At 55.4% G+C, this 25,034-nt stretch overlaps 1 pseudogene; it reads right to left on the bottom strand.

Moving 5' to 3' along the window:
* The window catches only part of LOC140390278 (cytochrome P450 2K1-like), a 166,446-nt pseudogene extending 146,870 nt beyond the window's left edge, over window positions 1-19,576 (bottom strand).
* Between the last annotated feature and the right edge of the window lie 5,458 nt (window positions 19,577-25,034).

Raw genomic sequence — 25,034 nt, 5'->3', positions numbered from 1 at the left:
GCAATACCTGATAATACCACAGCATGCTGTTGAGAAACGTGCAACTGGGCGATCGGAGAATCCCGTCCACAGTGTTCATAGATTTAATCCACATAACTCTCCATCAAGTTATAACATGTGGACCGGGATTCTCCGACCTCGCTGGCGGCTGGGATTCTCCGACCTCGCTCACGGCCGAGATTCCTGACCTTGCACGATGCTTGGATTCTCCAAACTCGCTGGCGTCCGGGATTCTCTCTGGTCCCGCTGAGAGTCACATTTGCGGCTGGGCAGCACGGACAAGATCGGAAAACCCTGGCCACACACCAAAGTTTTCTGTCCCTTACCGCCGACGGGATCTTCCAGTTCTGCAGATGGCGACCACCACTTCCCACTCCGGGGACATGTTCCCCACTAGGCAATCGGTGCGGGGCATGCAAAACCTGGCAGACATCGGAAGCACAGGAAGATCCCACCACTGGCCAATGGCGGACCACCTCTGCTGTCGGAATGTAGGCCACAGGGTGGGGGAAAAGAAAATCCTTCTCTCGGCCTATTACAGTCAGGTGAGGAAATTGTCATGCACACAAACATGCAACCTTATCAGAGTAACATACAAAGATAATTACATGTATTGGAGCCGTTCCAGCTAGTCTGGTAATCTCATCCATCATGGTTGTTAAACTGATGAATAACTCATCCTCATAATCAAAGCGCTGTCCAAATATGATGGAACAGATGATATTGCTGACTGCAGAACTCACAATCTGTGCTGTTTCAAATGGTTGACCTGTAATAAATTCAATATAAAATTAAAGCTCTCAAGAGCAACAATGCTTCAAGCATGTTTAACTTTTAAAAAATCACAAGACATGAGAACATAAGAACTAGGAGCAGGAGTCGGCCATCTGGCCCCTCCAGCCTGCTCCACCATTCAATAAGATCATGGCTGATCTTTTTGTGGACTCAGCTCCACTTCCCCCGCCCGCTCGCCGTAACCTTTTATTCCTTTACTGTTCAAAAATCTATCTACCTTTGCCTTGAAAACATTTAACGAGGTCGCCTCAACTGCTTCACTGGGCAGGAAATTCCACAGATTCACAACCCTTTGGGTGGAGAAGTTCCTCCTCAACTCAGAACTAAATCTACTCCCCCTCGATTTGAGGCAGTGCCCCCTCGTTCTCCTTTCACCTGCCAGTGGAAACAACCTCCCTGTTTCTATCCTATCTATTCCCTTCATAATGTTATATGTTTCCATAAGATCCCCCCCTCATTCTTCTAAATTCCAACACAGGCAAATAGGAAGGTTACTCATCCAGGCCTGTACCAAACTTGAGAACAAAATAGGGGAGAACTGAAATAGTTCAGGGAGCAGTGATTTGCTGATACTATCTTTCGGGTTTAAAAGCCTGAATATTAGAACAAGAAGACACAGGTGGACCAGAAACAGAACATAAGTAATGGTAGCCAGAGTGGGCCATTTGCCCTCTTCCCCCAGCAAACATCACCCCCTGCTTTCCACCTCAAGCCCCCAAAACCTTGTGTGGTGACCTTTTATGTGGCGCCTTACCAAAATAGCTTTTGTAAATGTTTTTTTAATTTAAATTTTTTATATTCTTAGAGCACCCAATTCTCTTTTTTTCTAACTAAGGGGCAACTTAGCATGGCCAATCAACCGACCTGCACATCACCCATGCAGACACTGGGAGAATGCGGAAACTCCACGGACAGGGACCCGGGGCCAGGATCAAAACTTGGTCCTCGGTGAGGTAGCAGTGCTAACCACTGTGCCACCACGACACCCCACTTTTGTATATCTAAATACATTACAGCGACAGGTTCCCCTTTATCCACCCTGCCTGTTACATCCTCAAAGAACCCAGGTGCATAATCAACAACTTCTGGAAAAAACAAATAACATTTATAAAAGGACCAGGAGATCCTGCTGCGGGAGCAGATAGAAAATTTCAGAAATGAGATAATACAGCCAGCATTATAAATTCTCACTACGCCCTGTTACAGTCAGACCTGGAGCGGTAATCTAGGGAAGCCATTTTCTACCCCTCCTCACGTGGCCATAATGCTGCGCACGCGAAACTGACGTTGCAGGTGGATTGCATGTTTTGAAGTTAATCCAGGTTTGAATTTCATCGACATCACCGGGTTAAAATCTGCCGGGTTCATACAGGCCGTCAAAGCAGGAGCAGAAGTAGGCCATTCGGTCCCTCAAGACTGTTCCCCTATTCAATCCATCCGATGTGTCTGTGTTTTCTGTCTGTTTTAGAGTGCTGTTGTAAGCATATTCCTGTTTGATTATACGTAGGGATGTGTTTAACAAGTGTGAGCATGCACGAGTGATGTCAGAGGCAGCGTGGTTTTTCAGTATAGCAAAGGGGAGCTTGTGTATAGTTGTGTCTAACTGCTGTTATTTCAACATTTCTATAAGTAACTTTTACAATGCGTCTCAACTACCTTTCGTGATCGAGTTACCACACTATCTATCTGCGATAACCTTTTTCTCCCTTGCCTAACAATAATCTATCTCCCTCTGCCTTCAAATATTCCTTTGTCAATGCAGTTTGAGGAAGTTCTGTTTCATTCTAGCGAGACTCATTCTTGCAGATGAGAGTTTCTTTTTTTTAATTTAGAGTACCCACTTTTGTTTTTGTAATTAAGGGCCAATTTAGTGTGGTCAATGCACTTAACTTGCACATTTCTGGGTTGTGGGGGTGAAACCTGCACAGACACAGGTAGAACGTGCAAACTCCACGCAGACAGTGACCTGGGGCCAGGATCGAACCCAGGTCCTCAGCGCCGTGAGGCAGCAGTGCTAACTACTGTGCCACCGTGCCGCCCCTAGATGAGAATTTCAAATGAATGATTAATCGCAACACTTCACGTGCCTGACACACAAAGTGCTCACCTTTATATCTCTCAAGGATGTTCACAAGAAAGTTGACTTCTTCAGCAATCTTGTCTTCAGTGGATTTCTTGCCCATCCCAAAGTCACGGAGTCTTTACATCACAAACCTTCGTGTGTCCTGCCATTGCTTCCCGTCGCTGAATGTAATACCTAGAAGTGGCACAACAGCAGCTGATCAAATATTACATAGAATGGGAGTGTATGTAAATGGAAATCATCTTCATTCATCTGCTGTAAGATTGTTCAGGTCTCCATTCCCCTTTTCAAGAGTGTTTGTTGAATAGAAATAAGGAATCATCGAGAATTATAACATCTTAGAATCATAGAATCACTGGAGTGCAGAAGGAGTCTATTTGGCTCATTGAGTCTGCACCGAGATTTCTGATAGAGCACCGACCTAGGCTCACTCCCCCGCCTCATCCCCTGAACCCCCATCCAACATGTGGGAGGAAATCGGAGCACCCAGAGGAAATTGAACGGAGACACGGGGAAAACCTGCATACTGGACACAGCCCCCAAGATTGGAATCGAACCTAGGTCCCTGGCACTGCTAACCACTGTGCCACTGTGCTGTCCAGAAGGTATACATTCATCCTGATGTGCCTATGTCTCCTCTTTGAGGGAGCGATCCATTTGGTCTCACTCTCCCATAATCCTGCAGATTTCCTTTCCCCCGTATCGAGCTAATGCAGTGGTGGGCAACCTGTGTCCCGGGGAGGGTCATTCTCGGCCCATCTGGGCTCTGATTTTCGACCGTTGCCCACACGCAGGGTTACCACACTCCACTAATTTCCGTTGGAGGCATGACTGAAGTGATTCGCATGTAAAGTGAGGGCGAGTGAAGTGAGCGAAGTGAGGTGCGTCCTGATTGCTCACATTGACTGTGAGAGCGTGCTCTTCCTCTGTGTCCAAAGTGGAAATATTTATTTTAGTTTTACCATTTGAAGTTGATAACAGTTTTATTATATGAGCGATTAAGCATTTTCTCGAACTAGTTATGAAATATTCAACGTGCATTATATTTATTTAATCTTATTCATGGAGTCACGGTTAGTAAGCAAGCTCAATTTCAATCTTGTGACCCACTGAGATGAAGGAGCACCACTCATGTGGCCCCCTCACGAGTCGGGGGTGCCCATAGGTGAGCTAGCGTCTGTTGAATGTTACCATTGACCTGGCTCATCCCTCTGAGCTCCACAGTCCAAGTTGTAACCACTTGCAGTAAAAAGAATCTCTTCTCTAATAAATACCATCAACTGCTCCATCTGAGGCTTTCCAATTTGCGATAACCCTTCCCCCTCCGCCATCTTCTAAATTCCTACTGTGCCACAGGTCTCCCCCAATTCCTTGATCAAGGGCTGGAGTTGGCAATTCAACCCCTCGTGCCCGCTCCATGATTGAATACGATCATGGATGATCTCATCTCTGCCACATCTCAACCTTCCTCAGAACTCTTCCTCCTGCTGCTGAATAAAATGGATCCATCTGCTCCTGAAATTTGTTTAGTGTTAGGTTTCCACTGCACTCCAAGAATTCCACAGAATCATGATTCTTTGAGTGAAGCAATTCCTCCTCATTTCTGTTTTAAATCTGCCCCCCCTTAGTCCAAAACTATGGCCTCTCATTCTAGAATGTCCAACAGGGGGAAATATCTGCTCTACGTCAGCCCTGTCAATCCCCTTCAGCATCTTATATTCCTCAATTAGATCTCCTCTCATTCTTCTAAACTCCAGCGAGTACAGGTCTAAACCTCTCAATCTCCCTTCATAAGACAAGTCCTTCACCCTGGAATCAATCAAATGAACCTTCTCTGAAACCACTCTAATGCCTTTACTCCCTACCGCAAGTAAAGGGAACAAAACTGTGCTCAGTACTCCAGATGTGGTCTCACTAATGCCCTATTCAGTGCAATAGCACTTCCCTACTTTTAAATTCCTTCAGACATCATCACCTGCCCCCACGCAACTCCGGGGCGGGGGGGAGCACGGCAGGCCGGAAGGGGGGGCACGGTGGGCCGTGGGGGGGGGGAGGCACGGTGGGCCGGGGGGGGGGGGGGGCACGGTGGGCCGTGGGGGAGCACGGTGGGACGGGGGGGACCACAGCAGGGGGGGGGATGGTGGGATGGGGGGAGCACAGCGGGGCGGGGGGAGCACAGCGGGTGGGGCGGGGGAAGCACGGCAGGGTGGGAGAGGAGCATGGTGGGGTGGGGCGTGGGTGGTGCACAGTGGGGAGGGGGGAGCACGGCGGGGCGGGGGGGGCATGGTGGAGCGGGGGGAGCACAACGGGGCGGGGGAGCACGGCGGGGTGGGGGGAACACAGCAGGGCGGTGGGAATACAGCAGGGCAGGTGGGAGTAGAGGGGGGCGGGGGGAGCAGGGCGGTGTGGGGGGGGGGAGATGGATGCAATTATGAGGATAGGGTTGGAGAAGCTGGGACTGTTCTCCTTGGGGAAGATACGCAATTTGATAGAAGTGTTCAAAATTGCTGAGGGATCTAGGCTGAGTAGCTGGGAGGTGGGTGGGGTGGGCGGGGGGGTGGGGGTGGGGGTGGGGGGCTGCGATCACTGTTCCTATTGGGAGAGAATTGAAAACCAGAGGGCACCACGGTGTTCAGAAACAACAGCTGAAGAAGCAACGGTGACTTGGGGACAAACAGTTTGTCATCCAGGGAGTAATAATAATAATAATTGCTTATTGTCACAAGTAGGCTTCAATGAAGTTACTGTGAAAAGTCCCTAGTTGCCACATTCTGGCGCCTGTTCGGGGAGGCCAGTACAGGAATTGAACCCGCGCTGCTGGCCTTGTTCAGCATTACAAGCCAGATATTTAGCCCACTGTGCTAAACCAGCCCCTGGAGTGGTGAAGATCTGGAATGCATGACCCGGGAATGAGGAGGAGGCGGATTTAATTGCAGTTTTCAAAGAGGAATTGGATAAGCATCCGAGGGGGTACAATTTGTGCGGCTACATGGAGATGGCGCGGAAAGTGGCACTAGCTAAATTACTTCAGCCGATAGATGCCAGCCTAGCCAAGGAATGAGGAAACTGGGGCTGAATTTTATGGGAGTTGGGTGGGGAGGGGGGGGGGGGGGGGGGGGCAGTGGGGAGGGGGATGGAGTTGTGTTATTCTGTCCCAACCCAGAAGAAAAGTCAGTCCTGAATCAGACTACTTTAAACAAGACCACTCTGTCGCCATGGTTCGGGTGGCCCTCACGAGGTGAGGGTCGAAGCTCCGGTCGCTGGTCGGGGGGGGGAAATCCAACCCCATGTGCAAGCCATCCCATGGAAAAGATCAATGGCAACCGGAGTGAGTTAACTCGTTTTTAGAGCAGGAAGGGATCGGCCACTCTGCGGGTGGGTGGCAGAGGGGGTCGCGGGATTGTGGACTGGGTTTTACTGGTTAGGTGGGGACGCACATGGTGGCGCGGTAACACCTTGGGTGGGAGGGGGTGTATGTCCCCAATGCGGTGGAACACCCTCCACATTCGTTCCCACCATTCAACCGTCGTTCTCTTCACCCTCCTCCCCTGTCATAACATACACCAGTATATCATGGTGCAGACACACACTGATGGACACACAGTGGGACCAAATCAACAGACACAACACCGCAGCCAATCACCAGTGAGAGCACACGCACTGTAAAGACATGGGACATCAGAGTTCCCGCTCTGGGGAGTAGCAGCCAGCAAGGAGCACAGAGCTCGCAGCCTGCAACACAGACATTCACCATGTGCTGAGTGCATCAACTGGTTAGGACTAGGCAAAGGTCTATAGTTAAAGCTGGTATCGTATTTACCCACAGTTCAAGTATGCTTAAATAGTTAACCTTGTAATAAAATAGAGTTGCACCACTTCAAGTGTTGGTGACCTGTTTGTGATCCAGAACACCCAACACATCATCCCCATCACTGTCCAATGGGCACTGGAGGCAGTTTGAATTGGCCTTAATTGGACAATAATTGGAAACAATGGATGAAAAACAGGTTCAAATTTCAATTACCACGTCGGAACGAATAATCGTCAAAGATCGGAATGTGTGGCCTCCCGGCGAATTGATCAGCGTGGTCCACAAGAGCCTCCTTCACCGTGTCATAGCCCGCCAGCACCACTGCCTTCTGTGCCCCAATCGCCACTGAAAATACACTTCCGTATTTCTCTGAGAGCTAAAGGAGAGAGAGAGCTTTAATTAGGTTGAATTGTCCTTTCTCGTGAGCGACAGTGAAGAACGAGTCGTGGGAAAAACAGAGAGGAAACTAACAACTGATTGAGCCTCAAAGCCCAGCTCCTCAATCTGGTGAAAGTTAACGCCTCAGAATCATCGTCGATTCATAACAGCCGTCACCTGGGATCGCCCCAATAAACATTTAATTCCGGGTGTGATCGAAAGACCTCGTTGCGCCCAACTCGGTGACGGGGTGAGGCTGTTGAATCTCGCCAGAGGCCTCTTGTGAGATTTGCAATATTCGGAACGCCTTGTGAGATCTAACGAGATTAGGCTCATTTAAATGTGTCGGTGCCCGATTCTCCCGAGGCCCGGGAACAAACTCCCGTGTCGGGAGACCTCACCATGGCGCCGTATAGCACTGGTCCACACAAACGTGGACCAGATGTTACAGCACCTGGGGGAGTCTCCCGGCCAATTGGAGGCCTTCGGGTGATTGGGCTCTGGGCAGGGTAGTATCCTGGCAGTCCCCCTGCCAGTCAGGTACCTTGGCAGGGCTACCACGGCACTCACAGTGCCTGGGTGGCATTGCCAAACTGGCAGGGGCAATAGCAGGGTGCCAGGCTGCACGTGCCAAGGTCTCCAGGCGTCAGGTTGCCAGGGATCAGGTCTGGGGTGTCCTACCCTTGAGAGGTGGGGTGAGGGGTCTCGAGGACCCCCTAAGAGATACATTGGGGCACTGGGGGGTACCGAGGCTGCAGTGGGAAGTCTGAGGGGGGTTAAGAGCGTCATTTAAAACTGGCAGCCTGATCTCTTCCTCCATTGATCAGCAGAGCTGAGATCGTCAGTACAGGAAATGAGGTAAGTGCAACCTTGGCAGGGCGTTTGACAGGTGGTGTCATTCTCGGTGTTGCAGATGCCAAGAAACACCCTGCTGTATGTTCCCAAAACAAGCCTCTGTTTTCTGGGCATTAAGTCGCATCCGCCATCTCCTCAACTCCTTAATATCACAAATCAGCTCCAGTGCAGCGATCATCCTTGTAAACCGACTGGAATTTGTTTTTTGAAGGATGGATCAGTCACCAAGCAAGCCAAACTATTTTGCTGGGTGACAGGTCCTGTTAACGCCCAGACTCCAACATACTGGAGAGGCAGTGGAGTAGTGGCATTGTCACTGGATGAGTAATCCAGAGACCCAGCGTAATGTTCCGGGGACCTGGGTTCTAATCCCACCGCCACTAGATTTGAATTCAATAAAAATCTGGAATTAAAAGTCCAGCGATGACCATGAGTTGCTTTTCGTGAAAATTCTTTCGAGAAGGAAATCTGCCGTCCTTACCCAATCTGGCCTGCACATGACCCCAGATTCACACAGCAATGTGGCTGACACTTTGAAATAGCTGAACAAGCCACTCAGTTCGAGGGCAGTGAGGAATGGGCAACAAATGCTGGCCCAGGAAGTAACGCTCACATCCCGTGAATGTTTTTAAAATGTGGAAAAGAAAAATTGAACATCGCAGCAGTGTGAAAATGAGACAAGTGGCTTCAATGAAGCGATGCTACAAGGTTCGATTTAGCTGCCAGCTTTCAAATACGTACTTGTCTTCAGGTTCAGTGGAACCAGCCTACAAACCCTTTGGTTTTCCGGGAATATTTACTGAGAGACCCTTTTTCCATTCCTGATGCACTCTGGCCTTTTGAAGGGCAGGGGTGTTATCCCCTGGAGTCCCGCTCAATTTTTATCCCTCAATCAACATCACATGAGGTGGAGATGCCGGTGTTTGTCTGTGGTGGGCACAGTAAGAAGTCTCCCAACACCAGTTTTGTTTCGAATCACTAGCTTTCGGAGCGCAGCTCCTTCCTCAGGTGAAAGCTCGTGATTCAAAACAAACCCCTATTGGACTTTAACCTGGTGTTGTAAAACATCACATAAATCCAATTATCAGATTATCACATTGCTGCCAGTGGGAACTTGCTGTGTGCAAATTGGTGGCATTGTGGATAGCACAATTGCTTCACAGCTCCAGGGTCGAAGGTTCGATTCCGGCTTGGGTCACTGTCTGTGCGGAGTCTGCACATCCTCCCCGTGTGTGCGTGAGTTTCCTCCCGGTCCTCCGGTTTCCTCCCACAGTCCAAAGATGTGCAGGTTAGGTGGATTGGCCATGATAAATTGCCCTTAGTGTCCAAAATTGCCCTTAGTGTTGGGTGGGGTTACTGGGTTATGGGGATAGGGTGGAGGTGTTGACCATGGGTAGGGTGCTCTTTCCAAGAGCTGGTGCAGACCCGATGGGCCGAATGGCCTCCTTCTGCTCTGTAAATTCTATGAAATGCAATCTTTCTTCTTTCATCTCTGTCTCCTCAATGTAATTAGTTATCTACATAACTCAGAAAAATTCAGGACGCTTTAATGTTACTATCACTTGTTGGGAGCCTTCTCCCCTTGGTGTAATTAATTAGTTGAACTCTGTTTTAATTTGTTAAACTATCAAATGGACATTATATCCCAATTAATTGATATTGGCTGGGATTCTCCATCCCACCAGCGGCGCACTCCTGTCGGCAGCGGGATCCGCCATTCTGGCAGCCAGACAATGGGGTTTCCCATTGTGACCATCCCATGCCATCAGTAAACCCGCAGACCTGGGTGCACTGCCGGCAAAGCAGAGGATCTCGCCGACAGAGAATCCCGCAGGTGATATTTTTTGACCAAGTAATTTTAACACGTGTCGTTGATTAAAGTAAATGTTCACTAGCACACTTGCCTTGCCCAACTGCTTGTGAAGTGACATTATTTTGCAATTTTCTTTCTCCTCCCATTTGGTTCAGTCACAGTCCAATTAGAAACCTGGGGCTTCATTCTCCGACCCCCCAGAGGGTCGGAGAATGGCCGTTGGCCGCCGTGAATCCCGCCCCCGCCGGTTGCCGAAGTCTCCGAAGGGAGAAAAGTCGGCGGGGCGTTAATGTCGCCGCTGCCGTCGGAGAATGGCACGGGTCTGCGCAAGGCAGCCGATTTTCGGCCTGCCGATATTCTCCCTTCCGGATGGGCCGAAGTCCCGTCGACGTGATGGCCGTTCACGTCGACGTAAATTAAACCTCCTTTTCATCGGTGTGACCCTGTGCTCCAGGTTCACGCCGACCAGCGTGGACGTGAGTGACGGCCTGGGGGGTTGGCTCTGGGCAGGCGATGGCGTGGCCGCAGTCTGAATGCGTGAGGAGAGGTGTGTCTCGGGTTGTGTGTGTGTGTGTGCGGCGGGGGGGGGGGGGGGGGGGTGGTTAGAGTAGGCTGGGCTCCGGGGAAGGCCGGGAGGGGGTCCGTGCCGGGGTGGAGGTTGGAGGGGTCCGTGCCGGGGAGGGGGATGGGGGGTCCGTGCCGGGGTGGAGGTTGGAGGGGTCCGTGCCGGGGAGGGGGATGGGGGGTCCGTGCCGGGGTGGAGGTTGGGGGGGGGTCCGTGCCGGGGTGGAGGTTGGGGGGGGTCCGTGCCGGGGTGGAGGTTGGGGGGGGTCCGTGCCGGGGTGGAGGTTGGGGGGGGTCCGTGCCGGGGAGGGGGATGGGGGATCCGTGCCGGGGTGGAGGTTGGGGCGGGGGTCCGTGCCGGGGAGGGGGATGGGGGGTCAGTGCCGGGGTGGAGGTTGGGGGGGGGGTCCGTGCCGGGGTGGAGGTTGGGGGGGCTCCGTGCCTGGGTGGAGGTTGGGGGGGGGGGTCCGTGCCGGGGTGGACGTTGGGGGGGGGGGTCCGTGCCGGGGAGGGGGATGGGGGTCCGTGCCGGGGTGGAGGTTGGGGGAGGTTCCGTGCCGGGGAGGGGGATGGGGGGTCCGTGCCGGGGTGGAGGTTGGGGGGGGTCCGTGCCGGGGTGGAGGTTGGGGGGGTCCGTGCCGGGGAGGGGGATGGGGGGTCCGTGCCGGGGTGGAGGTTGGGGGGGTTCCGTGCCGGGGTGGAGGTTGGGGGAGGGGTCCGTGCCTGGGTTGAGGTTGGGGGGGGGTCCGTGCCGGGGTGGAGGTTGGGGGGGGGTCCGTGCCGGGTAGGGGGATGGGGGGTCCGTGCCGGGGTGGAGGTTGGGGAGGGGTCCGTGCCGGGGTGGAGGTTGGGGGGGGGGTCCGTTCCGGGGTGGAGGTTGGGGGGGGGTCCGTGCCGGGGTGGAGGTTGGGGGGGGGTCCGTGCCGGGGTAGAGGTTGGGGGGGGTCCGTGCCGGGGAGGGGGATGGGGTGTCCCTGCCGGGGTGGAGGTTGGGGGGAGGGGTCCGTGCCGGGGAGGTGGATGGGGGGTCCGTGCCGGGGTGGAGGTTGGGGGGGGTCCGTGCCGGGGTGGAGGTTGGGGGGGGGTCCGTGCCGGGGTGGAGGTTGGGGGGGGGGGGGGGGGGGTCCGTGCCGGGGTGGAGGTTGGGGGGGGGGTCCGTGCCGTGGAGGGGGATGCGAGGGCAAGTGAGTTGGTCCACCTGGCCAGGTGCCAGCCTCCAACAGTTGGACCCATGCGGGCCATGCCACCTGGCTGGGGGGAGGAGGGGATATGGGCAATGATGACATGTCGTCGTTCCCCTCCCCCCCACCAGGCCGTCATGTTTTCAGACCATCCAGCGATGTTGGCCGCCGTGGCGGCAGCCGCTCATGTCTATGTTGCCCTGGATGAGGAGGAGGAGGAGGAGGAGCGTGTCAGAGAGGCGGCGCAGGCTGCCGCAGAGGGGCAGGCGGCAGCCGCACAGGCTGGAGGGACACCTGACCGACAGGACGAGGAGGGGGAGGAGGACGTCGTGGCCCCATGGCAACGGAGGCACCCGAGGGCGCCCCGTGTGTACCGGCCCCGGCAGTCATACCAGGACCTCACAGACCGGGAATGCAGGAGGAGACTCCGGATGAGGCGGGAAACCGTGGCACACATCTGCCACCTGTTGGCACACCTGTCACCGCATGGCACTGGCGGGGGACACCCTCTCCCCATGTCCGTCAAGGTTACAGTGGCCCTGAACTTTTATGCAACGGTGTCATTCCAGGCACCGAGTGGGGACCTGTCCGGCATATCGCAGACATCGGTGCATCGGTGCATCCGGGCAGTGACAGATGCCCTATATGTATGGCGCACCGCTACATCCGCTTCCCTGTGGACCGGGCCAGCCAAGATGCCCGGGCCGTGGGCTTCTCTGCCGTGGCCGGTTTCCCCATGGTCCAGGGCGCGATCGATGGGATGCACGTCGCCGTGCGGCCACCTGCAGATAACAGGGCCGTGTTCACCAATAGGAAGGGGACCTATTCGATGAACATACAGGTGGTCTGCGACCACCGCATGATGATCCTGCACGTCTGTGCCCGTTACACAGGCAGTGTACACGACGCATACGTGTTGTCGCGGTCATCCATCCCCGGCATGTACGAGGGACGCCATCCCCGGCTGAGGGGCTGGTTGCTGGGCGACAGGGGCTACCCATTGCGATCGTGGCTGATGACGCCTATACGGAGGCCAGCAGAGGGGCGATGTGCCGCAGGCAGAGGAGGGCGGAGTGGAGGAGCAGCAGGAAGAGGCGCAGTCCTCCCCAGATGAGGGGGATGGGGGCAATGGTCAGGGCAGACGGGGTAGACACAGGCGGGTGGCTGTCCACCGTTACCGGCTGGCCCAGCGGGCACGGGACAGACTGATAGCCGCCCGCTTCACTGACTAGATGGGTGTGGGAATCGGGTAGTATGGCCACAGACCGCACACCATGGCAACAGCCGACCACCCACACCCCCCACCCATCCACCCACCCAGCACCCTCACCCCCCTCCCCAACCCCACCCACCCCACCCGCATGCACACCCCCCCCCCCCCCCCCCATTGCCGATCCACCTGCGGCACAACGGGCCGGGCTCACACAGTTGCGGGTGGACGCGTGTCTATTGCAGGCCATGGAGGATGATGACAACCTGTCCTGCGGTGAGCTCCTGGCTCTACATCGTTGGACTATGTCTGACCCATGGCCACAGTACCACCATCCACCCGGACCATCCCTGCATGCGGCTGTGACACTGCAGCGCACGGTCCCGTCCTCTGCCCGGGGGGTGTTGATGGCGGTCCAGGGGGAACGGGGCAGACTCACCTGGGGCTGAGGTAAGACCACCCCTCACACACACACTTGCGCTCAATGCACATGACACCCCCGCACGCTTTGGACAGAGCACAAAGGCAGCTTCTGTAGGTGTAACATTGACTTTAATAACCAAAGGAGTTCATGCACGTGCCCTAGCCCCTAAAACCCATCTGTGCCCTGCACCCGTGCCAACTTACTCAGTGTCTAATTGTTCAGCCTTACGGGCCCTTTGACTACGTCTACGTGGTTCCCCAGACGGTACAGCAGAACTGGAGGTGGACTCCTGTGATTCCTGCCCTCTGACACTGGATCCCTTTGGCGGCCGTTTCCTGGGGCGTCCTGGCCTAGATGGGCCAGGCTGCGGCCCGGGCGACTGGGATGGCGAGCTGCCAGCCTGTCCTGCCCGTTGCCCACCCGATGCACCTGGGATGGAAGGGGGGGGAGTCCGAGGTGCCGCGGTGTACCGGGACCTCCCCTACAGGGGGAGCCGGGACGGACCACACCACCTCCTCCTCCCTCGGGGTGCCCGATGGTCCCCAGGCCTCTACATGGGTGGGGGATGCGAACGGACTGGCCATCCGACGCCCCCCCGACATCTGGCGCTGCCAGTCCTGGAGGCCCATGCTGGTATCGTCAGGGGTCTGCAGGTTTGCAGCCATGGAGCCCAGGGGGTTGGCAAACCCTGTCTGTGACAGTGCGACGCCGGCTCGCACATGGCCACTGGCGCCGATGCCCTCAGCGATGGCCTGTAGAGACTGGGCCAGGGCCTGCTGAGACTGGGCCATGGCCTGCTGAGACTGGGCCATGGCCTGCAGAGACTGGGCTATGGCGTTGAGCGCCTCTGCCATCTGGCGCTGGCACTGGCTCATGGCCTCCTGTGAGAGGGCGGCCATTTCCTGGGCCACAGACGCCGCCTGCACGGAAAGCCCCAGGCCTCGCAAACCGTTCCCCATGTCTGACACCGTCGCACCCATTGCCTCCACCGCGGACGCCACCCGTGCGGTGTCAGCTTGGGTGGCACGCATGACCGGCACCACTCCCAGCTCCTGGACGTGGGTGGACTCCTCCACCTGCGACTGCAGCCGCCGCAAGCCGCCCATCACCCTCTCCGCTCCTCTCCGGGTCGGTGGTTGCATCGGATCTATGTGTGGGTGTGGTAACTCCAGGAACCCGGGATCCATCTGGGCGGCAGATGTTCGCTTGGGCTGGGCTGCCCTCCGACCGCCCGGCCCCTCTGCTGCTCCTACCTCCACCTGCTGTACCGGGACGGCTGTGTTGTGCGCACCAGTGAGTGTAGCAGACGCCTCATCACTAAAGTGCCCAACCGAGGTGAGTGTTTCTGCGATGGTGGAGGGTGTTGGTGACAGCAGTGGCGTTGTGTCGTGCTCTTCGTCCCACTCTGAGTCCATGGCACTTTGGGATGGGGGTTCGTCTCCACCCATCCACTCTGAGTCGCTGTCCGGTATTTCGTCTTCCTGGGTAGTGCTGTCCCGGGTAGGGGTGTCCTGGGCAGTGCTGTCCCAGGTAGTGGTGTCCCGGGTAGTGGTGTCCCGGGTAGTGGTGTCCCGGGTAGTGGTGTCCTGGGTAGTGGTGTCCTGGGTAGTGGAGTCCTGGGTAGTGGTGTCCTGGGTAGTGGTGTCCTGGCTCGGATGTGACGGGGGCCTGTGGCTGCCCCCCTCATCGCTGGGTGGTCGCTCCCGCACGTGACGGGGGTGTCGTCTCCCTGTTGCTCAACGTCTCTCCGTCTCCCGTGGTGTGCGAGGGGCATCCTGCGGGCGTCGCATGCTGGAGGGTCCGGGTCTCTCCGTCTTCCGTGGCCTCCGAGGGGCATCCTGCGGGCGTCGCATGCTGGAGGGTGCGGGTCTCTCTGTCTCCCGTGGTCTCCGAGGGGCATCCTGCGGGCGGTCTGCATCTGCGGGGATGGGTGCCTGGACGTTTGGTCCTGCGATACACAATGAAGCATGCATGGTTAGACATCAGGCAGTGATCAGGTGATATGGGGGAGGGGGATATAGGGGAGGGGGGATATGGGGACGGTCTGTCGGTGGCTCATTTGCTACTATGCCCCCGACCCCTGCATCAGCAACCTCCCGGTCCTCAGGTCCGCCAGCCAGTTCCAGGGCCCTTTCCTCGTGTTCGGTCAGTGGCCTCTCATCAGCGGGGCCTCCCTATTGTTGTGTGCTCCCTATTGTTGTGTGCGCGCTTATCCTGTGGGGGGGGGGGTGGCAGGGGTAAAAGGCAACACTATTAGGCAGGTATATGAAAGCATGCCATCGGTTGCGCGTGCATTGCAGAGGTTAAGGTTAGGGCTGGATTCACTTGGGGATATGGGGGATATGGGGGAGGGGGGATATGGGGGAGGGGGGATATGGGGGATATGGGGAGGGGGGATATGGGGGAGGGGGATATGGGGAGGGGGGATATGGGGGAGGGGGGATATGGGGGAGGGGGGATATGGGGGAGGGGGGATATGGGGAATATGGGGGATATGGGGGAGGGGGGATATGGGGATATGGGGGAGGGGGGATATGGGGAGGGGGGATATGGGGGAGGGGGGATATGGGGAGGGGATATGGGGGATATGGGGGAGGGGGGATATGCGGGAGGGGGATATGGGGGAGGGGGGATATGGGGGAGGGGGGATATGGGGGATATGGGGGAGGGGGGATATGGGGGATATGGGGGAGGGGGGGTATGGGGGATATGGGGAGGGGGGATATGGGGGATATGGGGAGGGGGAGGGGATATGGGGGAGGGGGGATATGGGGGATATGGGGGAGGGGGGATATGGGGGAGGGGGGATATGGGGGAGGGGGGATATGGGGAGGGGGGACATGGGGGAGGGGGGATATGGGGGATATGGGGAGGGGAGGATATGGGGGAGGGGCGGATATGGGGGATATGGGGAGGAGGATATGGGGAGGGGGGATATGGGGGAGGGGGGATATGGGGATATGGGGGAGGGGATATGGGGAGGGGGGATATAGGGAGGGGGATATGGGGGAGGGGGGATATGGGGAGGGGGGATATGGGGGAGGGGGGATATGGGGAGGCTCACCCTGCCTGCTCTGACGAGGTCGTTCACCTTCTTGTGGCACTGGGTGCCTGTCCGTGGTGTCAGGGCCGCAGTGGTGACGGCCTCTGCCACTTCCCTCCACAGACGCCGGCTGTGGCGTGGTCTAACTCTGGGCTGTGCCCGGGATACAGGACGTCCCTCCTCTGCTCCACAGCGTCCAGGAGCGCCTCCACATCCCGTGACCCGAACCTCAGGGCTGAGCGGCGGCCAGCCATCCAGTCGGGTGTTGCGGTCGGGTGTTGCGGTCGGGTGGGGGGGAGCAGCGCGGCCTTATGAGCCGTCACGCCGTGTGGCGTGTATGACGCTGCACGGCGTGAACCACTGCGCAAGCGCAAATCCCGTTACGTCGCTGCTAGCCCATTTCGGGCCGGAGACTTTCGACCCATTTTTTTCGACGTGACGCAAGTCGGATTTGCCCCGTTTTTTGCGCCGATCGGTGGACTTTCCACCGATAACGGAGAGTTTCGCCCCAGAGATCACACTCTCAGAATTTCAGGTCATGACTCTCAGAATTTCAGATCACAGGTTTCCAGAATCTCAGATCACAGACTCTCAGAATCTCAGATCACAGACTCTCAGAATCTCAGATCACAGACTCTCAGAATCTCAGATCACAGGCTCACAGAATCTCAGAATCTCAGATCACAGGCTCACAGAATCTCAGATCACAGACTCTCAGATCACAGGCTCACAGAATCTCAGATCAATGCTCACAGAATCTCAGATCACAGGCTCACAGAATCACACGTCACAGACTCTCAGAATCTCAGATCACAGGCTCATAGAATCTCAGGTCGCAGACTGGCGGAATCTCAGATCACAGACTCTCAGAGTCTCAGACCACAGAATCTCAGATCACAGACTCTCAGAATCTCAGATCACAGGCTCACAGAATCTCAGATCACACCCTCAGAATTTCAGATCAGGCTCACAGAATTTCAGTTCACAGGCTCACAGAATCTCAGATCACAGGCTCACAGAATCTCAGATCACAGGCTTACAGAATCTCAGATCACAGGCTCAATCTCGGTTCACAGGCTCACGGATGTCAGATTACAAACTCACAAAATCTGAGACTCAAAGACTCTCAGATCACAGATTACAGACAAATCACAAAATCTCAGATCACAGATAACAGACTCATGATCAGGTATCACAGATCAGAGACCCTCAGATCACTGACTTACAGATCACAAAATCTCAGATCACAAATAAGAGACTCACAGGTCACGGATCACAAAATTACAGACTCACAGATCAGAGACTCTCAGATCAGAGACTCTCACGATCACAAAATCTCAGATCACACAATCTCAGATCACAGATAACAGTCTCAGATCACACAATTTCAGATCAAAGATCACAGACTCACAGAGATGCACAGATCACGGATTCAGAATTACAGATCCAGAATCACAGACTCACACATCACGGAACCGAAATCATAGACTCACAGAACCAGAACCAAAAATCCCGGATCCGGAATTACAGACTCACAAGTCAGAGATGCACAGATCCAGAAACTCAGAACCAGAAGCTCAGATCACAGACTCACTGATCAGATTCTCTCAGATCACAGACTCTCTGGTCACAGACTCACTGATCAGATTCTCTCAGATCACAGACTCTCAGATCACAGACTCACTGTCAGATTCTCTCAGATCACAGACTCTCTGATCACAGACTCACTGTCAGATTCTCTCAGATCACAGACTCTCTGATCACAGACTCACTGATCAGATTCTCTCAGATCACAGACTCTCTGATCACAGACTCACTGATCAGATTCTCTCAGATCACAGACTCTCAGATCACAGACTCACTGTCAGATTCTCTCAGATCACAGACTCTCTGATCACAGACTCACTGTCAGATTCTCTCAGATCACAGACTCTCTGATCACAGACTCACTGATCAGATTCTCTCAGATCACAGACTCTCTGATCACAGACTCACTGATCAGATTCTCTCAGATCACAGACTCTCTGATCACAGACTCTCAGATCACAGACTCACTGATCAGATTCTCTCAGATCACAGACTCTCAGCTCACAGACTCACTGTCAGATTCTCTCAGATCACAGACTCTCTGATCACAGACTCACTGATCAGATTCTCTCAGATCACAGACTCTCTGATCACAGACTCTCAGATCACAGACTCACTGATCAGAGTCTCTCAGATCACAGACTCTCAGCTCACAGGCTCACTGTCAGATTCTCTCAGATCACAGACTCTCTGATCACAGACTCACTGATCAGATTCTCTCAGATCACAGACTCTCTGATCACAGACTCTCAGATCACAGACTCATTGATCAGAGTCTCTCAGATCACAGACTCTCAGCTCACAGACTCACTGTCAGATTCTCTCAGATCACAGACTCTCAGATCACAGACTCACTGATCAGAGTCTCTCAGATCACAGACTCTCAGCTCACAGACTCACTGTCAGATTCTCTCAGATCACAGACTCTCAGATCACAGACTCACTGATCAGAGTCTCTCAGATCACAGACTTTCTGATCACAGACTCACTGATCAGATTCTCTCAGATCACAGACTCTCTGATCACAGACTCTCAGATCACAGACTCACTGATCAGAGTCTCTCAGATCACAGACTCTCAGCTCACAGACTCTCAGATCAGATAATCTCTGATCACAGACTCTCAGATCACAGACTCTCTGATCACAGACTCTCTGATCACAGACTCACTGATCAGAGTCTCTCAGATCACAGACTCTCAGCTCACAGACTCTCAGATCAGATAATCTCTGATCACAGACTCTCAGATCACAGACTCTCTGATCACAGACTCTCAAATCAGATAATCTCTGATCACAGACTCTCGGAGCACAGACTCTCTGATCACAGACTCTCATATTACAGACCACACACTTTTGAATCATCACAGATGTGCTTTATCTCAAGATCTCTCCTTTCCTTGTCACAGAGCCCCCCCGCACCCTCCCCCCCCCCCCCCCCCCCCCCACATGCCTTCCCCACCCCCAGCACATCTCCTTGGGATGTGTAACTGGTAAATCCCCGCTGCCCCGCAGTCCTCAGGGAAAGATTCTCACTAACCTGCATGAGAGACCAGTGCAGCCTCTTGAGGTCCAGTTGGTGCAGGTTGCCGATCAGGGGTAGGGGAGTGGGTCCGGGAGGGAGGTTGTCTCCCACTCCGCCCTTACGTCCCAGGAGGGAAACCAGCAGGACAAGGAGCAGTGTCAAGGCCAGTAGGCCCAATGTGTAGTCTGTGGGGCAAATACTGGAGGCAGACATCATATGCAAACCAGGAACAAGGAAATGAGAATCCTGCTCTGAACTGGTCTTGTCTACTTTAAAATGGAACGCCAGTAAAACTGGGAAATAGGAATACTGCTTTCTGGGGAACCACCCAGCAATGGAGCCACTTGTTTTCTGATCTTATTGTCTGGGTTCATCCTTCCGTCCTTCCCCTTCTTAACGATTGCCAGCAACCGCCTCAAATTCCTTTGTTGTCGAAGAGAGGGATTTTAACCCGTATCTTCCCTGTCCAGACAGTTATCCTTTAACTGAACAGATTGTCAGCAAGACCGGGCAGATTCTCCGTTTGCCGACGCTCAAATCAGGACGTGCGATCGGGCAGAGAATAGCTCCCGTTGGTGAAATCACGGCAGGCGCCGGTTTGATGCCGGATTGCGATGCACTGCCTCCTCAAAAATGCCATCAATGTTGTGCACGCCGCACGTAATTTCAACACCGTTCGCAAATTATTAGTGGGCCGCCCGCGATTCTCCGCCTCTGATGGGCCAGGTTCCCGACGGCGCGATCCACGTGCGCTCTCACAAATCGTGAACCTGGCGTGGCGGCTGCTGAGAGCAATATGGACAATGTCCAGCACCGCCATACTTCGCCGACACCATCCCGCTGGCTGAGGGGGTGCTTCTGCCATGGCTGGGGAGAGGGGTGGCCAAGAGGTGGCTATGGGGTCGGGGTGGACGGGCACGCAACACCATTACCGCAGTCGGCAAGGCAGCCATGCGTGCCGCTGACAGCCCGCTTTAAACTGGTGCCCTGAGTCATACAGCTGACTCCCCTGGGGCACCCCCCTGGGTGCCCTCTGGCTCCAGCCGACCCATCACCTCTATGGGTGCTGCAACACAACCTGTCTCATCTTTTCAGCCCCGATCAGTGTGTGTCGGGGGGGGTGTATTGTTTAAGCACGGCTTAGTGTCAGCCCTGCGAGTGTCCACCATGGATCCAGTGATTCTGCCCCGTTTTCCGTGGGTTTCGATGGTGTTCCATGCGGTGCCTGTGCTCGCCCCTCACCGGGAGCAGAATCGGTGCGGGTTTCACGCTGATTTTTCTGACATGAACGTCCACGCATTCTCCGTTGGCGCCAACACTTTGACTCAGAAACGGAGAATCCGGCCGCCATCTTTCAGGTGAAACAGAGGCCCCCCCCACCTAGCTGTCCACGTGGGTGATTGTGGAAAGATCCCAAGGCACGATTTCGAAGAAGAGCCAATATTTATCCCTCAGTCAACATCACAAAAAATCAGAGCGGGGAGGTTATGCTGGAGCGTATAAAACACTGGTTAGGTCACAGCTACAGCACTCTGTGCAGTTCTGGTCACCACACCATAGGAAGGATATGATTGTCCTGGAGAGGGTGCAGAGGAGATTCACCAGGATGTTGCCTGGGCAAATGCATTTCGGATGGAATCCATAAAGTTCATAGAATCCCTGCAGTGCAGAAGGAGGCCGTTCAGCCCATTGGGTCTGCACTGAACCTCTGAAAGAGCACCCTGCAAAGGCCCACTGCCCCTCAACCCCACCTCACCTCACCTTTGGACTGTGGGAGGAAACCGGAGCACCCGGAGGAACCCACACAGACACTGTGTGCAAACTCCACACACACACAGTCACCCAGACTCAAACTTGGGTCCCTGACGCAGTGAGGCAGCAGTGCTAACTACTGTCCCACCGTGGCACCCATATAGGTTGGGGCTGCTTTCCTCAGAACAGAGAAGGCTGAGGAGTGATACGCAATCAATTACTCTCGAGACAAGGTGAGTCATAACTAATAGGCTTTAATCTGCTAGAACTCTTCCCCAGCAGCTTCGATACCGAAAGTGAAGGCTGCTGGGACGGCATCAGTTCTTATACTCCGCCTCTCAGGGCGGAGCTATGTACATCAGCCAATGGTAGACTCCTGAGTCTAGCCAATGGTCATCCACCTCTCAGATACTGCAATACCTGGTATTACCACATTCACTCCCTGTTAAAAAAAAGAGCCCGGCGGGTTGATGGCCAGCGTTAATGTCGCCTTTCGCATGGTAGGACCAGGTATGGAGGTGCCGTTATGTCGAGGGTAATAGCAAAGTGTTCATGGTGCAGCAATCAGTCGATCGGGTGGCCTGGTTGTCCTTCTGGAGCGTCTGGGCTTCGGCGGTGATCCTGATGGGGGTCCCGGCGGTTGCGACTCAGGGAACGTGGTGTCGTCCTCCCAGGCAGCTTTGTCACCCCTAGGCGGCGCTGTTGGGGCGAAAAGTGGGCGGGGGGGCTGGGCCCTTGTAGGGGGCGTCGGTGCTTGTTCGGGCCTAGGCAGGGGCGGCAGGAGTACTGACCCTCCGGTCAGGTGCTGCGGGGATTGTGGGGGTGAGGGCACTGGTGCGCGTGGGGCTCCGGCGGGCGGCAGGTCCCGAAGGGAGACCGTGTCTTGGTGGCCGTCAGGGAACGCTACATAGGCATACTGTGGGTTGGCGTGCAGCAGGTGGATCCTCTCACCCAACGGGTCCGACTTGTGCGCCTCACATGTTTCCGAAGGATGGGTCCGGGTGTCACTAGCCAGGTTGGGAGCGAGGTCCCGGAGGAGGACTTCCTGGGGAAAACAAGGAGACATTCACGAGGTGTCTGATTTGTGGTAGTACAGAGCAGCGACCGGATGAGTGAAGGGCGACCGGGAGGACTTCCTGCCAGCGGGAGACTGGGAGATTCCTGGACCGTAGGGCCAGCAGGACGGTCTTCCAGACCGTGCCGTTCTCCCTCTCAATCTGCCCGTTACCCCGGGGGTTGTAACTGGTCGTCCTGCTCGAGGCGATGCCTTTGCTGAGCAGGAATTGACGCAGTTTGTCGCTCATAAAGGAGGACCCCCTATCGCTGTGTATGTACGCGGGGAAACCGAACCGTGTAAAGATATCCTGGAGGGCCTTGATGACGGTGGTTGTGGGCATTTCTGGGCAGGGGATGGCGAATGGGAACCGGTGGTACTCGTCAATCACGTTCAGGAAGTATGTGTTGCGGTCGGTGGAGGGGAGGGGGCCTTTGAAGTCCATGCTGAGGCGTTCAAAGGGACGGGAAGCCTTTATCAGGTGCGCCCTCTCTGGCCGGTAGAAGTGCGGTTTGCACTCCGCGCAGATTTGGCAGTCCCTGGTGACTGTCCTGACCTCCTCGATGGAGTAGGGCAGGTTGCGGGTCTTGATAAAATGAAAGAAACGAGTGAACCCCGGGTGGCAGAGGTCCTCGTGGAGGGATCGGAGGTGGTCCACTTGTGCGGTGGTACAATTGCCGCGGGACAGGGCATCAGGAGGCTCCTTCAGCTTCCCCGGACGGTACAAGATCTCGTAATTGTAGGTGGAGAGTTCGATCCTCCACCGCAAGATCTTGTCGTTCTTAATCTTGCCCCGCTGCGCATTATCGAACATGAAGGCAACCGACCGCTGGACCGTGAGGAGAGTGAATCTCCTGCCGGCCAGGTAATGCCTCCAGTGTTGCACAGCTTCGACTATGGCCTGGGCCTCCTTTTCGACCGAGGAGTGGCGAATTTCGGAAGCATGGAGGGTGCGGGAGAAGAAAGCCACAGGCCTGCCCGCTTGGTTGAGGGTGGCCGCCAGAGCTACGTCGGACACATCGCTCTCGACCTGGAAGGGGAGGGACTCGTCAATGGCGCTCATCGTGGCTTTAGCAATGTCTGCTTTGATGCGGCTGAAGGCCTGGCGGGCCTCCGGCGACGGGAAGGTTGTGGACTGGATCAGGGGTCGAGCTTTGTCTGCGTAATTGGGGACCCACTGTGCGTAATAGCTGAAGAGGCCGAGGCAGCGCTTTCGGGCCTTGGGGCAGTGAGGGAGGGGGAACTCCATGAGGGGGCGCATGCGCTCAGGGTCGGGACCTATGACTCCACTTTGCACTAGGTAGCCTAGAATGGCTAGACGGTCGGTGCTAAACACGCATTTATCCTTATTGTAAGTCAGATTAAGGATATTTGCGGTCTGGAGAAATTTTCGGAGGTTGGTGTCGTGGTCCTGCTGGTCATGGCCGCAGGTGGTGACGTTATCAAGATACGGGAACGTTGCGCGTAAGCCGTACCGATCAACCATTTGGTCCATCTCTCGTTGGAAGATGAGAGATGGACCAAGAGCCGCCCGTCTGCTTTGAAGGCAGTGTACTGGCGGTCACCATTACGGAGGGGTAGCTGGTGGTAGGCAGACTTGAGATCCACCGTGGAGAAGACCTTGTATTGCGCGATCCTGTTACCATGTCGGCTATACGGGGGAGAGGGTACACATCCAACTGCGTAAACCTGTTGATGGTCTGGCTGTAGTCAATGACCATCCTATGTTTCTCCCCGGTCTTTACCACCACTACTTGAGCTCTCCAGGGGCTGTTGCTTGTTTCGATGACCCCTTCCCTCAGCAGCCTCTGGACCTCCAAATGATAAAGGTCCGGTCCTGGGCACTGTACCGTCTGTTCCTGGTGGTGACGAGTTTGCAATCCGGGGTGAGATTCGCAAACAGGGAAGGCGGGTTCGACCTTAAGGGTCGCGAGGCCGCAGGCAGTAAGGGGGGGGTACAGGGCCGCCAAATTTAAAAGTCAGGCGTTGCAGATGGCACTGGAAATCCAGCCCAAGGAGGGTAGCTGCACAGAGGTGCGGCAGGATGTACAGACGGAAATTGTGGAATTCCCTGCCTTGGGCAGTGAGGTTTGCTAGGCAGAATCCCTTTATCTCCACCGCGTGTGACCCGGAGGCCAGGGAGATCCTTTGGTTTACGGGATGGGTGACAAGAGAACAGCGCCTTACCGTGTCGGGGTGAACAAAGCTTTCCGTGCTCCCAGAGTCGATCAAGCACGACGTCACGTGGCCGTTGATGGATATCGTTGTTGTAGCTTTCGCAAGCATCCGGGGCCAACTCTGGTCCAGTGTCACCTAGGCCAGCTGCAGTAATGGAGAGTTCTGGTCGGGCAGCGTGTAGTCGGCTGTGCTGGGGGCCTGGGGCCCCATCCTAGAGGGCGTCAGCCATGGGTCGCACATGGAGTCCGGGGATGAAGAAGATGGCGGCAGCGGGGGACAAAATGGCGGCGTCCACCCATCCAGCGTGGTGGCCAGGGGGCAAAATGGCCACGCCCGCGGGTTCATAGATTATAGAATTTGCAGTGCAGAAGGAGGCCATTCGGCCCATCGAGTCTGAACCGGCTCTTTGGAAAGAGCACCCTACCCAAGCCCACTCCTCCATCCTATCCCAGTAACCCCACCCGGCACTAAGGGCAATTTTGTACACTAAGGGCAATTTATCATGGCCAATCCACCTAACCTGCACATCTTTGGACTGTGGGAGGAAACCGGAGCACCCGGAGGAAACCCACGCACACACGGGGAGAACGTGCAGACTCCGCACAGACAGTGACCCAAGCCGGGAATCGAACCTGGGACGCTGGAGCTGTGAAGCAATTGTGCTAACCACTATGCTACCGTGCTGCCCCTGCTACCGTGCTGCCCCAGGTTGCACGTGACCTGAGGATAGGGGGGGTGGCAGTGAGCGCTGGGCGGCCGGGGCCTGAAAGGGGGGCTGCCGAT

The sequence above is a fragment of the Scyliorhinus torazame genome, chromosome 14 (assembly GCF_047496885.1).
Source record: "Scyliorhinus torazame isolate Kashiwa2021f chromosome 14, sScyTor2.1, whole genome shotgun sequence".
NCBI lineage: Eukaryota > Metazoa > Chordata > Chondrichthyes > Carcharhiniformes > Scyliorhinidae > Scyliorhinus > Scyliorhinus torazame.
Note: the sequence above shows the minus strand (reverse complement) of the source record. Positions and strands in the feature narration are given on the sequence as shown.